At 38.0% G+C, this 18,283-nt stretch overlaps 1 long non-coding RNA gene across 1 annotated transcript in view; it reads right to left on the bottom strand.

Moving 5' to 3' along the window:
• Positions 1-1,144: 1,144 nt before the first annotated feature.
• The window catches only part of LOC139675284 (uncharacterized), a 75,672-nt gene continuing 58,533 nt past the window's right edge, over positions 1,145-18,283 (bottom strand). The window contains exons 2-3 of the long non-coding RNA XR_011698465.1: positions 3,478-3,640; positions 1,145-1,322 (exon numbers count right to left, since the gene is read on the bottom strand). This is a non-coding gene — a long non-coding RNA (uncharacterized lncRNA). The remainder of the gene's footprint in view (positions 1,323-3,477; positions 3,641-18,283) is intronic.

Here is an 18,283-nt window from a genome sequence, read left to right as displayed (position 1 = left end):
GCAACAAAATACACAAGTTTCAGTGTTTCTTCCATGTGTGAAAGAGATGCCATTCTTGATGTCCATGTCAGCATGAATGAAAAAAAAATGAACAGCTTTTCTCCTTCAGGATTTTTAAAAACTATTTAAATGACATTTTCGTTTTATCCCCTTCCCCTCATGTTTTTTCCCCAGGCAACATCAGAACCCGTAAGGTTATTTGGATGCAGCATAACACCTTCGCTCATCTCACCACTTTTAAATTTCTGTCTCCTCTTTGGAGCAGTAGTTGGATAGGATATTATCCTTTGAAGAAATATGTATAAGTGTTACTTGGGAGCAACAGTTATGTTAGTGCTTCCAGACAGAGCTCAGACAGTGTAGATTCTCCAGCAATCACACAGAGGGGTGGCACCTGTCCTTTCTCACCCTGGGCAATAGCAAATGTTCCCAGCTATTGAAAGACAGACATGTCCCACTCCTTTCAAGTATGGTTTCAGGCTTTCTGCAAACCCTGGCTGATGCCATTTTGCCGACACCACTCAGGTCATGTGTCACTCTTCTCAGCTGTGCAAATTTGGACAAAACACTCATGTGACTGAATGCTCCCTGGAGCTGGGCAGTTTCAGTTTTGATCTAACCCCAAACAAAGCAAGGGATGAAAGAAAATGACAGGGGCAGGGGAGGGGGGTAAGCTTTGCAAGTATTCATTTTAGATAATATTTAAATTACTCAGCTGCCATTTCCACTGCTGGAAATTACTCTCTTAATCTGCTGCATATGACAAGAAGATGACAATAGACTGCTTCAGAAAATAGCTTGGCACATCTCTGGTGAGCAGTACAAACAAATCATCACAAAAAACAATCACTGCTAAAATGCATTACCCCCTCCCCTTTCTCCTTTCTCATTCATTGATTACTAGTAGCCAAAGCATGGCCCTAATAGTCATGTATGAAAATCCCACTTTCCAGATAAATAAATTATAAAATAACAAATATTTTAAAAGGTTGGAATTATGTTGCTTTGTGTGAATTTTGTATGCTTGAAGTTCACTGGCAATGACAAATGTAGGTAGATTCACCTGGATTAGCTGTCTGTGTTGATATAAAGGACAGGTGAATGAAAATAATAACTCTTTCTATCATAAATTGTTGTAGGAAGAGTTTATTTTTTTGTTTTCAGTCTCAGGTCAAATCTGGAGTACTGAATTGTGACTGGACAAGCTGTGATTCTTAGCAGCCATGCAAAGTTGGGTTGTAAATCAGTAGACGTCTCAAAGAAACACCTTCACATTTATTTTCTGGAGCACTCCATCTCCTTCAGCTTTCCAGCCACTTTTTCTGTAAAAATGTTAATTATAATTTTAGTTGAAAAACTCATTTCTCCCCTTCACATCATCAAACAGTTCATCCCAATAATTCCAAACATATTTATCTGCAAAAAGCAATCTGTCTGAACAAGTCACCACAGGCCATAGAGGAGTCAGAGCTCAGAAATCCTGCTAGATAACTAAGTATTGTGATTTTCCATATACTAAGAAAAGATACTTTAAGAAAAGGAAGAGATTTCTAGAGCAGGCAATGTGTCATAGACAGGTGTGGGTGCAGCAGGGTACCAGAAAATATCTGTTGAAGGACTGGAGCCTTGAATATAATTAAGACTGTTCATTTGGCTTAGCAAAAAGAAAACTCACAGATTTTTTTGCTAAAAATTCAAATATGATATTTTGAACAAAAAAGGGAAATATAATGGCACACACTCTTATCTATAGCATTTATTTTCCATTAGCAAAATGCTAATTGACCATTAATCATTTGATAATGTACATGTAGCAAAATCAGCTCAAAAGTTGAATTGTCTAAATAAATAGCAGGGTAGCCAAGTCAAGGTGAAAGATACCATGATTCTTTGTAAAGAAAAAAAGCAGAAATCATTATTTCCCCTTACAGAAGTTGTAGCTGTGGCACACACATAACCATAGTCTTGGCACTGAGAGTTATGTCTAGGTAGTCAGTCTTTTCCTACAAGTGGCTGCAGTTGAGTGGAAGAAACACTGAAACAAACTTAACCATCTCTGCAATCAAACCAGGAGAAAACCATCTTGGGATTCATTGGACAGTGGCATTTGAAAGTATCACATTGTTCCAAGGGTTTCCTCTGAGTTGGTTTGCTAGTGCTAGTGACTTCTGCTCCAAGCTAATTTCTGCTCCACTCCCACTGCACATTTTTGCATTCATAGGCCCCTGGAGTGCTGTGCAGCCAGAGCTGCCAGCATTGCCTGTTTATTTCAATCTCTGGAATGATATTGAAAGTAACATCTCAGCCTGGAAGTATATTAAATGAAGTGTGAATGCAAATTACTAGCAAATATCTTTTCTATTTTACTGAAGGTTCTTGTTGTATTGGTTCATTTTGCAAGACTTAATTCTGTAGGAAGGGCTAGACATTTTTCCCATTATAAAAAATCCCAAATAACCAGTTCCACATCTGAGACGGTGAAGATTAAAATCAACCATTATGTAGTATATAAGAAGTAACTATTTTTCATAGGCTTTTTGCTGTACATTTGGGATTATGATTTCATATTATGCAAATGCATTTTATGAAACCATAACACATAAATGTGTACTATTGTTAATACACATTTGCAGCCTAGCACGTGAAGCCTCCGAAGGAGCCATTGTGGTGTCTTGTCTCATTGTGTATTATGAATAATAAACAAAATGTAGTTAGACATATTCTGTATTACAGAATGATAATAGTAAAAATTACATCCTGTCATTAATAAACATCAACAACTTGCATTCTGGTAGCTCAAAAAGACATCTCAATGTGAGTATATGTTAAACAAAGAGAAAATGCTGTCTAATTCACAGCAGGAGCTGGGACTATTTGGGACAGCTCTGAACGTTGTAGAGAGAGATGGTAAAAAACTCTTGCTTATTCTTAATTTCTTTCAGCTTCTCAATGGCATTATCATTGGCACTGGAGTCACTGCCTGCATGCTAGTTCCTGTGTCATATTTTACAAAGTGCTATATAATAATAGGCCTTAAAATAACTGTTCTTATATTTGGTTTTCTAAAGAACTCCAAAGAAGCAATTGGTGTGTGAGCAGCCTCGTTGCTACTGCAATGCCTTGCCGAGGTGCTGAGCTTTAACAGCACCACATGCTATGGGTGTGTTGATGAGGCCATTCAGACATGGAATCTCTATCTATGTATTATTGCTTCTTAAATAAGTAATGAAAAAGGAAATAATTCAGCAGTTTTCCCACTTCAGTCTGATTTTTGCACTACAGGTGTAAAAAGATCCCTATCAATGTTCCCAAAAAAATCTGTATTAATACTAGTTTGTGATGTGCAGGTGTGGTCCCATTTCCACTCATTTCATGAATCTCACACCTGTTCTGACAGTCCATTTCTCTTTAGGCAGTGTGAAAAGTCAAACTGGCTAGTGCTATTCTGCTGTAATGTACAGAAATGCATCTTCCTACCTCTTACCCATTACCATTCCTTCCACAGGGTCACAGCTTGTCAGCCACAAATCGGTGCCATCATAATAAACCCGGTACTGATCTGGTGTCATTATTCATGTTTCTGATATCCTGGAATGGTGTCTGGCATCCTTTATGCGCTTACCAAATCTGGAAAAAAACCCTTAAAACAAAAGGAAAGAAAATGAACACAAACAAAACCCCCACCAAGACAAACAAACAAGCAAACAAACAAAAAGGTGGTACGGTAAGGAAGGTGAGGAATGGAGCTATTTTCTGTTTCCCAGATGAAACCTTTAATAAGGGCACCTTTCCTGGTATCCTGGTACCGAATGATGTTTACCTTGTCTGGTAGAGCTCTTTCCAGTGTAACCTTGCCCATATAAGCTGAAACATTACAAATGCTTTGAGTGTCTTTTGTAGACTGAGTTGACCACAGGTTCTGGATATCACCACTTGAATACAGTTTTATGAGATTTAATTAGAACTGCCATATAACTCTTTATCATAACAAGAGGGAAAAAATAACTTAATAGCATGTTTCAGCAGAAAAGGCCAAGAGGAATAAGGTCTAAAAAAATATTTCTTGATTTCAAACATCTGTATTTTGAAATTCCTACAGGTATCAGTTAAGGAAGATTCCATATCTAAATGGCATCAAAAACATAATATTTAGATTTGAGAAGATAAACACTTGAAATTATGTCTTCTGTATAATGAAATTTCCCTATCTATAAAGCTTTTTTTCTGTTTTTGTTTTTTTTCCTGACTGAAAAAATATTCATAAAGTTAATTTCACCAGACATTTGGAGACTTTGAAGTGCTTTTCTATCCAGATAGGTCTTTATGAATAGGTAATTTTTATCTGTGCTGTATTCAACTGAGTGTTTATAGTATTGTCTGGTCTCAAAGATGCCTGCTAAAAAATATACTTGCCTTAAAATTACATAAGATTTATTCACCCTTTAAGTGTTTCTCAACTTATGTCCATTTTTTCTCCTCAATTTTGCCTCCAGTAAAATCCTAATATTTTCTAATTTGCTGTGGTATTTTAATTAAACCATTTTCCCTTATTTGTATAAGTAAGCAGTCTTATAAGTTTGAGACTCTAAATCATTCATCCATTAAAAACTCTATTTCCTCATATTGCATGTTTGATTAATTTAGGAAAGAAAAAAACCATGGTGTGGAATAGAATTATGCAATGTCATGGACACATTAACATTTGGATCAAAATTTTACATTGTGTCAGCCAGTAAACAGTATAAATGGTTCAGATTTGCAATAAATAATTGTCTATTAATACCTTGGCATGGTGTAGCAAATTAAAGTCTCACTTCAGTAAGCACAGATGTAGGTGAGAGCTGGGGCCTAAAGAAAGCAACTGCCATGCAGCATTAGACTAGAAAGAGCATCATGAAGCGTTACTGCACCTTTCCAGCAATGAGAATAATGTACAGATTTAAACAGTAAAAGAGGAACATAGGGGGAGGTAGGTTGTAGGTGCAGTTATGTCTAATCAGGCAAGATTTAGGACCATTTATTTTAGATGCTCAGTCAGACGCTTCCCCTGCAGAAGATTAAGAGAAGCATTTTAAAATACAGCATTGCGTGCTGTTGCATACGGAACAGAGCTCATAATTCAGGATGATCAGGACATATGATACTCAGGGACCTCCTGGGTCGTTATGTTGAGTCCATTCCTGTGGTAGTCAAACGGCCCCAAAAATATTATCTATGTACTTCTTTACTTAAACTGCCATATTTTGAAACTTGCAGATTGTTGCCAATTGTCTTGAGATTTTCAAAAATTTAATTGCTAACTGAAATTTTGTCAAATTACTTCAGTAACTTCCTGCCCCACAGACCTTGAGCAGGTGGTCATGAATGATCAGTATCTGAAACTCATAGTTCAGTTTCTCAGTATGGGCTATTTATGTGACTGTTTTAACAAGCAGACATGCCATTACTTCAGTGCTGAAATTCAGCACAAATAGAAGCATGAAAATAGATTAATTAAAAAATTTAAATATATGTGAACAATCAAGTATTAATGGTCATTTAGAGAGCTCCAGTACAAAATATTGTCTCTCAGCTGTCTCTAGTGATGTCCTCCATGAACCACAATTGTTATGACTCCCATTTTGAGCATGTTTTTTTCTTTTGCGTTACCAACTCAGCCCATAATCCTGTAACACAATCTAGCTTGTCCATTTGTTAATGGGAAGGCATTAATCAAAACACTGTTCCCTGTTACATTAACTATAGAGCAATATCTCCTTATTTTGTATTACTTAATGGTTTCTTTGTCCAAGACTGTTTGAAAACACACCCTCAGTGTGCAGAATTGCAAGTCGTCCGTGATCTGTGTTTGATTAGCTGCGTAATCTCTCTCATTTTCTTTGGCACTTTGTGTTCATGTTCCTGGTGTCTGGAGTGCGAGTCAGTGTGTTTTTAAGCAGAGGACAAGGTCTGTATTTTGTAGATCTGAAGGCAGTCCTGCTAGCTGCACCAGACAAGAGTTTAATACTGTTCCTTCAGTTCAACCAAAATGTTATGCCTGCTCTGAGAGAACAAAAGAATGATCTCCTTTCTGCATTTCCTTGTGCAGTGTGACTGTTGAAAGAGTTGTAAATGTACCCCTGACAGCCCATGCCTCTGGGCCTGGGAGTACCTTGCAGAGGCTTTACAGTTTCTTTCTTAGGTTCTCCAGCAGTATTGTACCCCTTCTCCAAAACTCTGAGGCTATTAATAAAAACCTGAAAATCATCCATCTAATAAGACTCATGTCACTCCTTGGTACACTTAGACCTCTTTAACTTCTAATGATTTGCTCTGTTTGTACAGCACACTCTGTTGACTTGAGTCCTTGCATAGTTACTGTGAAATAATGCATGTTATTACTTATTTATCCACAGAATAACTTCACTGGGAGCAGTGGTGATTACTGAGTAAATTGTTAATCCTCCTGTGCTATTGTTTGGTAACTGTGTAATTATTCCAGGTCACCTGTGCAAATCAAAATTGCTTGATAATTTTTCTCTTCTCCATTCTTGCAACAATTGCAACTAAGTTAGAATATTGATGGCATCTCAGTGGGGTATGTGGATCTAAGCCTGCCAGAGCAATGCATTACTTTCTATATGCAACTTACCAGCAGAAAAAATTACAGGGACAGAGGTTAAATTTGTCTTTATGACCAGCTATGTCTACATTTTTTGTGCCGTCATTGAAATAGAGCTTAATATTACATTGGATAGATTTCACTCTCACCCAGTTGCTGTGCAGGGACTTTGGAAATGAATTAGGCACATTGAATTCACTCCCACACTTACGACTTTTGAACAAGACAGACACGAGTTTGGTGAAACAGTGATTGATCTAGAGCAGGTTTTGAAGAAGACTGGGGTTAAGTAGCAATCAAAATACAGCCAGAATCCACAGCCAATGAAGTATTTGTTCTGTGGCCAGAGAATGCAGGTCAGCAGATTACAAGGTGTGACTTTTTTGTATAAGCAATAAAATGCATACATCCACAATGTAACAAAAAAAATGCTAGGGATATGACATGATCTGACATGATTTTCTGTAATACTGGCCTGAGTTGCATCCTAGAATATAAAGAATTAATTACATGATACATAATCAGCTCCCATCAGTGCTCCAGCAGCCTGTGAAGCCCTATTTAGGTGTGCATTTCCTGTGACACTTCTGCCTCCAATATATCACACAGCAAGGCCAACATAACAGAAGCATGCATATCAATGTGCACAGTATCATCCTGGTACAGAAATTTTCACAGTTAATTAAAAAAATCAAATATAAGCAGTCCGCTTCCATACTAACCTAATTAAAAATATAAATACAATAAGCCCTGACTGAGCTTTTGACAGGTCATTAAAATACATAAAATTGATTCAAGTACAAGAACTAGTTTCAATACATAAGAGAGTGAAATTATAAAATAAAATGGTGGGACTGAAGTTAAATTAACACTTGTTTTGTTTCCATTGTTTCTCACATGGTGTCAGTGGCTGAATTTACACTATGCAATTCTCCAAAGGTAAACGCCCGGGCAATTTACTGTCTGTAGTCAAAGATGCCATTTACTGCTTCTTTCTGCAGGAAGGAAGGATCTGAATCCTGGCAGCATTATCAGCTGCATGTATTCCATATGGTGCCTTTTTGATCACAAATTTTGACATAATTTTCAATTCTCTGAATTTTTTTCAGCAATAAATATATACTCTCACCACTTCAACTGTGGCCTTTAGAAGTAAGTTTGGTTAGAAGTGCATCAGTGCTTTTGGTGCAGCTTAGGGTTTCCAAGCAGTACTGAGATCCAGTCAGTGTTTTCCTTGCAGGAGCTTAACCACTGTATGATGGGGCTGCACTAGGCTGGCATCCTGGCATTCCCTTTCTTTCACATGAGACTCCCAGTCCTGAAGATACCTATGGTGTGTACAGCTTAGTTCATACCCAAGCACTTTCCAAGGGCAAATAAATATTTCAGTTGTTGAATTAGAATAGATCTAACTTCAGGAAGTTAGTTTGGTGCTTGGCTGTAGAATACCCTTCTCCCATTATGTTTGCAGTGTGAAGAGTTCTCCAATATAACTAAAAAAAAAGCCCAAATAACCCCAAAAAGTATGGGTGTAACCACTGTGAATATTTTTCTCTTGACCTTGATTTATCAACGGCATAAAAATGTCCCAAATGCCTTTGAATTACCTTTGAGCTTCCTTTGAGGGGAGCTTCAGGAATACTCCTTATATTGTTTGGAGAAAAGTGAGGGATGCCATTGTGAATGAAGATGCTGTTTCCTAGCATGCTCCAGCTTCCATTTACTGACATCTCCCATATATTTGCTTGTATACAACATGCCAGAACAGTGTGCAGTATAGTTTTCAGCTGAATTGATTTCTAACACAATTAGGTCTCCCTATAAACAAGCTCAAGCTGGCACAAGCTCAGTTTTTATGGATCTGAACTCAGGGACCTTATTTCCTGATGTTACAAAGGGAGACGGGATGAACGCTTGGGTGTAGCAAGAGCTTCTATGCTGAACCACAGGGATGAGGATGTATCTCAACAAAAGGTTTTCCAGAGGAGTTTCTGTCTCAGGGCTTGTCTGTTTCAGGAGTTCCCCTGCAGCAAGAATGGAAACAGCAAAGTTGCGTAACAACCCTTGGACAGGCCGCCCAAGGCACTGCTGTGAAGCAGATGAAATGCTGTATGTTCTTGCTTGTTGCTGATTCCCACTATGCAAAAATGCCCCTGAATCTGTTTCCCCAGAACTGAGCCTTCCTGCCCAAAGGAGTCAGGACTATTGACATTTGCCCTCGCTGCTGTGCCCTTCAGGATTTGGCTGTGCTTGTGGGTGTGTGTGCTTCAAAAAGCCAGAATCCTGCACCAGTCTGTGCCTCAAAAGAAGGAATTTATGCCTAGAAAACACCTTAGTCAAAAAGTTTAGACATGGTTTTACAACTTAGTTAATGGTTTAGTACAGGAGAGGCCTGAGAAAATGTGGCAAATACACATTAATGATGGATCTTCTTCTCTATTCTTTTCTACTGCTTCTACATCAGATGAGTCTCCTTTTTATCCCTGGCATTAAGTTTTATCACTTTACTAAAATACTATAAATCAATAAAATAGGGCAGAAAATTGCTTTCTTACATCATTGCACCAACATGCCGCTTGTATGGTCTGGAATGACAATGAGACATTCATCTTTCTGTGGAAAAAATTGCCAGTTCCCAGTACAAAATGCCAAGTGGTATATGGCTAAAAGAATTCCAGACCAAACATTATATTCTGCTGAAATGAGAAATGCCTACTTCACGTTTCTAAGTTTTTGAAAATAAAGAGAAAATTCTAATTCTCTAAACACAAAACATTATTAATAAATTAATATTTATATTCTGTCCTAAAACTCTCTTCCCTGCCATTCTTCTTCCTAATAATATTTACTTGATTCTCATGCCAAGATCTATGAAGGCCTCTTTTTTTCCGTTTTTTTTTTTTTTTTTTAATTTTTAAATATACTCACTAGGGGGGAAGCTCATAAAATTCAGTCTCAGCCACAATCTGGACTATGGTCTGCCAAGCTGCACATAAATAAATCATCAAGTCATTTTGGCATCTTCTGGGCCAGAAGGAATATCTTCGGAGTAGATTTAAAGAGACATAATCCTGTAAAGTATGTCTTTTGTGGAGAAAACTAAGCAGTAGCTTAAAGGCTACTTTGAATCTCAGATTTAGAAATTTTTTAAGGTAATCAGTGCAACAAAATACGGTGAAATATTTTTTTATTCCAAAATTACAACTGTATTAGTTAATCTCTCCTGCTGCTATCCAAGCAGAAATTAAATCAAATACCCGAGACCTCGGGGTACTGTGAGTGGGTGATACTGGAAATGCTAAAATGTCTGCAGAACACACAGCAAGTGGCCTTTTGAGATTTTCTCTTCGCAATCTGAATGCTGAAACAGGGATAAAGCAGCTGAACATTTCTTGGGTTCGCACTTTCTAAAGCCAATCTAAGCACTGAGACACAAGACTGCTCCAGCTCCAGAAGAGCATGCTGGGCTTGGCCTGACAGCATGCCTGACAGCATGTTGGCCTGTCAACTGGAGGCACATCATCCGTCTCTCCCTGCCTTACACCCCAGGGAAACAAAACCTCAGGACAGTTAAAGAAAGCACCAGTCTCCTGCAAAGGCCCCAGGGTTGGCCAGTGGAGCAGGAGCACCTTGAAGAACATGTGCCCTGCAGCTCAGGCTCAGAGCCAAGCCCTGGTCATGGGACCTCTGTGCCGACTGGGAATGATCTCTGTAGCTGGCTCTGAAATGGAGCTTTATTTGCCTACCCATTGTGGAGGACATCTAAAACAAGGATGTGTAAATCAGATAATAGTCAAGAGAAACAAGCTGTAGCTGGTTTGTCAAGAGGAGGCCTTGAGCCATCATCCTATCTGCCATTCACAGGTCACTGAAATCAATGGAGTTGTGGCTGCAATTACACCACAGGGAATCTGGATCCTTTTATTTGGACTGTGGGACATTATGAAACAGTAACAGCTTGGAGGAAAATTGCCTCATTTTATGTTTTGTTAAAATCCCCAACTTGGACCAGGTTCATTGACAGGTTCTAAACTGTCATCAGTGCCTGAGTTTGGGTGAACTGAGAAGAACTCAGGCAAAAAATTGGTGCCTTCAGCTGAGCTTTTCTATATGTCCCTTCATTCACTGCAGCTGCAGACAGGAGGAATTTGAGCTTCCTGAGATCATTTGATGAGTGAAATGAACAGAGGTTGTGCTCACAGTGAAACCAGAAATGAAGTGACAAATCTAGAATGACATCTAAAATGTGCATCTAGATTGTGCAGATCAGAGTTGCAGCTGGACCACTGACTACCTGAAGGAATTTTCCCTCTGTTTTTTAACTTCTGAAATGCAGAGAAACTTTGCTGCAAAATTTGAAATTTAGGAATGCTCGAATCTTAGGATCTGTGATTTTGCCCACTGTAATGACCTCCTGAAAAAATGGAAACCTGAAAATCAAATAAAAATTCAAGGAGTTTCAGTTTATCTCTTCTCACAAAAACATTGCACTTAAACAATACTTAACCCTTTTAAAAGTCATTTAGCTGTTTTGGGTGGTCTAACGGTATTGAAAATGCAACAGTGGATAGAAGGATCAGATATTCTTTCTGGTTTACTCTGAAATTAAATCTTTGGGGTTTGGAACAGTGACACAAGGTAATTAACATATGTTCTGTTGGCACCACATTCTTTGTATGTGTTTCCAGATTGAAAAGAGACACTCAGAAATACATACCAGCCAGTTACAGGTTAAGGATCATTTACATAAATTAGCAAATTTGCAAATGAATTCATGTAGTGAAAAGTAAGACACGGGACACTGCATTTTAATAATTGACATTCCACATGAAATGCAATGTTCTTGAGGAGGAAATTGAGCTCCAGGTTCCTATTAGAACCAGCGGAGCAGCAAGAGCTGGAAAGAAATGCCATCTCATATTATGTGAGTTACTGCTCCTGCATAACAACTATCTTCTATTCTGATAGAGTTATTTTAATAAAACTAGTACTAGGATTTTTAGAGAGGTAAAATTCCATCATCAGGAAACAAAAATGCAAGAAATCTTTGTGATATCGTTCTAAGAGTCAGCTAGTAATTCATTGTGCTCTAAAGTAATCTTTCATCTTCTGTTTTATTTGGCAGAAAAATCTCCTTATCCCTCAGTTATACCAAGTAGTTACAATCTTATTCCAAAGTATGCAACACTGACAGAAAATTATAAGTTATCTAATTTTTTTGTTCCCTGTCTCAACATAGGTTAAATTGCAAAAATAAAGATAAGTGATCCACTTAGCTGCTTCCTGCTGTCCTGATCAGTTTAAGAACACATTATGTTACAAATATTGTTCTTGATACAAAAGTAATGACTTTCATAAGGTGCTAGTCAGTCATTCAAAGTCACAATACTTCTATTGTGTGCCATAAATACAAATTATATGCTCACAGAGGCCTGAAAGCAAATCTATCCCTGGTAATGTTTCTTAGTATAATTTAAAGATTAATTTAAAGTGAATCAAATAATTCTCTCAGTGATACACTTTTTCCAAAATCACATAGAGTAAGTGTGTCATTTCAGTGAATGGCAGTAAATTTTCTCCTACTGTAATATTGCTAAATACTGATGGCAGTGTTTGTCCTTACTCTCCCTAAAACTCTGACATCATTCACAGGGAGCGCTGTGCTAAACTTCCTGAGCTGGAAAGATAAAGCAACAAACTTGCTACTTGCAAACAATGTTTGACATTTGATTGTCCTAACATCCTTTTTTACTTCTGTGGGTTCTTTACAATTTATTGCAGCAACCCAGGCAAGCTGACTAGGTTCTCTCACCCTTCACTTCTCTCCCTTGTTTTGGGAACCCTCTGACATTTTATTTCCTGAATAGGTTGAGAAGTCCCTCCAAATGAATCAGCTGCATTAATAATGTTTATTTATTAAATTATTCAGCTATTTGAAATACAGACAAGATGTTTACCTACAATGCTCTTACACTCAATAAATGTGTAGGCTGACATAATTTCTCTTCAGTATTTTGACACACACTGGTATAGACAGAGCAGTCACTTACAGGTTGCAATGATGCCTGGATAAGGAAAACTTGTTTCCTTCACTGGCACAGGAGCAAATTTCTGTAACTCTCATGCCCTTTAGTATGAAGTCTTACTGAGAAGTATTCTCCTGTAATGATTAATAGACTGAATGAAGAAAGTTTCCATTTTTAACTTAATTCTTCATGACACAAAGATAACTGTCACATATTAATGGAAAGGATCATGTGGTGGAATTATTTTACAAGAAAGAAGGCAGCTCTTGGACATTTTTCCCAACTCAGAATGTTCTTTCCCCACCAAACCTAGGTCAGGTAGTCCCCTGAGTTGTATTCAATGCAGACAGTCAATAGGCTTTGCAGAATCCATAGATTCACCAAAGACTTTACCTTTAAGAGTGGAGTAACACTGTAAATGTCTTTACACCAGGATGTCACTGATGGATCTGAGCAACTTTTCATGTATGCATGCTGCAAACTCTTTATATTTTTTACATTCTAATAACAGTGAACAGCATAAATTATCTCTAATTCTTGATTCTGCAAGGAAGCAGCCATCTGGTCTAATACCACTGTGACAGTGATATAGGACTGAACACTCTGTGCTTGGTCTGCTGCACAGAAAAGGACAATAGGACATATTTTAAAATGTCAGGATACATCAGAACCATATTCAGGAAAGTTTGCATTTATGAAAATTGATAGTATTGGAGATATATCATGATGCAGATCTAATCACGGCTGCTGGTATGGCGAATTAAATTAAGAGCTGATTTGAATTTTTCTAATTAAAGATGTTATTCCTTCTCACCACATGTTTTCTCTTTTAGTAAAAGAGGCTTATTGAACAATTTTCAGGAGAGTGCTGTGATTCAAAGTGTTAAAGCTTTAGGGGAGAAAAAAAGGTGTCAGTGGTAGTTTGACTGTCTCAGTGCAGTATTCAGTGGGCATTCGTTTGTGTTCTGAAATCTGATTATGTTTGCACAATTGTTATTGTAGATAGACTTGGCAATAAGCATACCCAGGTACTGCAAGGTAGGATGGCATGTAGGCACAGCAGCTTAGCAGAGCTAAGAGAGACAAACTGCTTTCCATGCCTAAAGCATGTGCACTAAAAATAAAGGAAAACGAAATTTGTTTTATATGAGAGTAAGAACACTTTAAAGGTAAGCTAACATTAATTACACCAAAACCTATCAACTTGTGATTTGCCACAACAAATTCACTTCAGCTTTGCTGTATTACTTAGATAACTAAAAGTACCTTGTTTATGTAACTTTTAATAATGCCAAATATTTTTCAAGACATCAGGAACTGGAAGGAAGGAAGGAAGGAAGGAAGGAAGGAAGGAAGGAAGGAAGGAAGGAAGGAAGGAAGGAAGGAAGGAAGGAAGGAAGGAAGGAAGGAAGGAAGGAAGGAAGGAAGGAAGGAAGGAAGGAAGGAAGGAAGGAAGGAAGGAAGGAAGGAAGGAAGGAAGGAAGGAAGGAAGGAAGGAAGGAAGGAAGGAAGGAAGGAAGGAAGGAAGGAAGGAAGGAAGGAAGGAAGGAAGGAAGGAAGGAAGGAAGGAAGGAAGGAAGGAAGGAAGGAAGGAAGGAAGGAAGGAAGGAAGGAAGGAAGGAAGGAAGGAAGGAAGAAGGAAGGAAGGAAGGAAGAAGGAAGGAAGGAAGGAAGGAAGGAAGGAAGGAAGAAGAGGAAGGAAGGAAGGAAGGAAGGAAGGAAGGAAGGAAGGAAGGAAGGAAGGAAGAGGAAGGAAGGAAGGAAGGAAGGAAGGAAGGAAGGAAGGAAGGAAGGAAGGAAGGAAGGAAGGAAGGAAGGAGGAAGGAAGGAAGGAAGGAAGGAAGGAAGGAAGGAAGGAAGGAAGGAAGGAAGGAAGGAAGGAAGGAAGGAAGGAAGGAAGAAGGAAGGAAGGAAGGAAGGAAGGAAGGAAGGAAGGAAGGAAGGAAGGAAGGAAGGAAGGATGGAAGGAAGGAAGGAAGAAGGAAGGAAGGGAAGGAAGGAAGGAAGGAAGGAAGGAAGGAAGGAAGGAAGGAAGGAAGGAAGGAAGGAAGGAAGGAAGGAGAGGAAGGAAGAAGGAAGGAAGGAAGGAAGGAAGGAAGGAAGGAAGGAAGGAAGGAAGGAAGGAAGGAAGGAAGGAAGGAAGGAAGGAAGAAGGAAGGAAGGAAGGAAGGAAGGGAAGGAAGGAAGGAAGGAAGGAAGGAAGGAAGGAAGGAAGGAAGGAAGGAAGGAAGGAAGGAAGGAAGGAAGGAAGGAAGGAAGGAAGGAAGGAAGGAAGGAAGGAAGGAAGGAAGGAAGGAAGGAAGGAGAGGAAGGAAGGAAGGAAGGAAGGAAGGGAAGGAAGGAAGGAAGGAAGGAAGGAAGGAAGGAAGGAAGGAAGGAAGGAAGGAAGGAAGGAAGGAAGGAAGGAAGGAAGGAAGGAAGGAAGGAAGGAAGGAAGGAAGGAAGGAAGGAAGGAAGGAAGGAAGGAAGGAAGGAAGGAAGGAAGGAAGGAAGGAAGGAAGGAAGGAAGGAAGGAAGGAAGGAAGGAAGGAAGGAAGGAAGGAAGGAAGGAAGGAAGGAAGGAAGGAAGGAAGGAAGGAAGGAAGGAAGGTGACTATTTACTGCTGTCACATCTCTTTCATTTTGTAAGACTGAAAATGGTGGGGCTTTTGAATCAGAAACACAAGTGACACACTTTCTTTATGATACCTGTTGTCCTGCTGGCAAGTGTTTTCTGGTCCATCAGTCAGTCACTTAAGTAGTCAAAGTCTTTAACCACATAAAAATCTACTGAGAACATGTTTTATTTACAATGGTGACCTGGCCAAGCAAACTTACAAACAGCAATATGTAACATCCCTACAGACATACAATTACTGTTGTATATTACTAGAAAGCTCCCAAACATATCATAGCGCATAAATCAATTATATAAAATACCACAAACATCAAATAAACCAATAAAAAAGGGAAGGTCATAACACAACCAGACATGCCATGAATAACCACCACAAATATCAGCCAGTGTTTCATCCACAGTACAAATAAAACCCCAGAAGATATATAAGCAATTTTTTTAAGATCCCTTTGTATTCTGTTAAAATGTGTTACTGTCTTTTGATGCTGTCTGTTCTACAACACTTCTATTTATATTTCACTAAAGGTGTAGTAAGTTATTTTAAAAGTCTATGTTAATCAAAATTGGGAGGGTTTGTTCATTATATAAATGTATGTTTGAACATGTATGTTTTGATTAACAATTCACTGTGTATATTTCTGTTCTTGCTTTTAATCCATAATACTTTACATTTAATAATACAGTTCACAATATTACTATAGTTGCAGTATACTTAAAGAAATTGGTTATAGAACACAGTGGGAGGCATAGTTTGGTATCATTGTCATGTACATGTGTCCCCACCAACCCTGCCCTGGATTATTAACATAATTCAAAAGCTACTAAGATTTGAAGAACACCACCCCCAGATAGTCAACATCTCTTAGAATTTGTGCCACTATTTGTATATTAACAACTAAGAACACATATAAAGTCATCATTAAACCTGATTTTTAGAGAGCTGAGAGCTTGCACATAGAACATATCTCTAATGATTAAATGTGATGATTGCAAGCAATCTATTTGCACTGCTAGATCATTACTTTCTCAGTATGCCTTATCCCCAGAAGTCCATGTTAAAAGATGTCTTATTCCTCTCTACTCACAACTGCAAGAGCCACAAGAGTTTAACATTCACAAATTTTGATTTATCTGATGGGGTTACACATGGATTTTCAGGGTGCATTCAAAGCAACTGTCTCATCTGTTTGAATGATTTTTTATTAAGTAAATAATATAGAATATGCTAAGTTCTAGCCTCTGCTTAATACTCACAAATATTCAGCATTAATGTAATGCAAATAAGCTTTACTGCCAATCAAACTGGACAGATAATTACACAGCAAGTGTCATCAGATCCTGTTCTCCAAAAGGAGATCTATGAGCTACTTACAGCTTATAAGGTGCTAATGATATTGTCCACCATTTACACTGCAGGAGTGTTCAGCTGGTGAGAGAACAGCAACACAAACCTATCTGCTAGCTTGGAAACAAAAGCCCTTTATTGCTGAAAAACGAGATTTGCATTTAAAACTTCTTTATAGCTAAACTGAATGTAATTGAATGGAGAAAGTGGTTGAAAACATTTGCTTTATCTATATACATCATCTTCCAGACCTGAAGCCTTTACTGAAATTCAGAAGGAATAGATCATCCAGACTGTAATCTAGATCCCTTGCTTTTAAACTGATGATATTGGCTGAAAATCAGACCACCATCATTTCATATTAGTCATTTTTACTTCATTGATAACATATGCACTTAGAAGCAAGTTCTGCACATTAAAAAAAGAGAAAAAAAATCCAGCTCTTCTATGCATGTATTGTTCAGATATAGACCCAGCTAGTATATGTTAACACCAAGCAATTTGTTTTGGAGCATGTCACATAATTCTCTTTTTTTTACACCCAATATCTATGATTAAGAAATGTAATACATACTAAGAAAGTCTTAGATAATTTACACGATGCATTAAAGTGTTTTGCATGAGAATATAGTATGATGCAGACAGCAGAAGAATTATGTCTTTCATTAAAAGGTTCGCAACTCAGTGTGCCATGATATAACTATAGCAGTTTTTCTGTCTTGGTGAAGGTTTTTTATTTTAAACACTGCCTTGAAAACCAAGGGATGCATATGCAATAGCACTACTTTGGCTATATGTTTTAACTTAATATCACCTCTTAGTAATTACACACTGTCAGTTTACCTGCTGTCACAGGGTTATGGGTGAACAGCTATGCTGTCACTGTTCTTCATCTCTGTGAATCTTGAAGTAAGCAGTAAAATAAAATTGCTTTTTTTATTATTTAACTTTTTAAAAAATCCTAGTTCAAAGCCTACTTGAAGCACTTATCAAGAATGATATACATTAAGGTCAGGATTAAAAAAAGCCAATTACATGAAAAAAATATGATTTTTGGCACAGATCCTTTATGTGCAAATTAGGATGTGCATTTGCTGACTAACTTAGAAAGCACCAAAGGACAACATACCAGGATGGAAAGTAGCCTTTGGATGAGTCCAGCATTTGTGTTTCTTGGGGAATTTAATCAGGGAAGAGAAATGGTGCACTTCACAAGAAGGCTTGTATTCGGAGTGAAACCTGGTCATTGCTCAGCATGCTTTGTACTATCTGAAAAAGACACTTTTGGTGTAGACTAGCAGCTTGGAAGCTTCTCCAGTTTGAAGTAATTTCCAAATACGGCAGTGTGCATATTAGACTATTTTGCATCCTGTTCATACCATCACTGTGTTGCTGACAGAGTAAATGACAGAACTCTAAGCTGATACAGCATTTTGATGCTTCTGACTATAAGAATGGTTTACAGGGCAGAGAAGGTTTCAGTTCTTTGTATTTTCAGGGATGCTACAAACCATGCTTAGAGCCTTACAGATGTCTTCCATCTCCCCCATTCATTGAAGTTAAGAACAATTTGCTGTGACAGTTTCTACCTCTTTCATACATTGTCTTCTCATCACTTATCAACTTAATTTTGTCTTCTCTGGTTCTTTATATCTTTAAACTAAAAATTTGCTTGGAATATGTAGCTATGAAGT

This window comes from Pithys albifrons, chromosome 8 (assembly GCF_047495875.1).
Source record: "Pithys albifrons albifrons isolate INPA30051 chromosome 8, PitAlb_v1, whole genome shotgun sequence".
Lineage (NCBI taxonomy): Eukaryota > Metazoa > Chordata > Aves > Passeriformes > Thamnophilidae > Pithys > Pithys albifrons.
The sequence above is the reverse complement of the archived record's forward strand: the minus strand, read 5'-3'. Positions and strand labels throughout refer to the sequence as shown.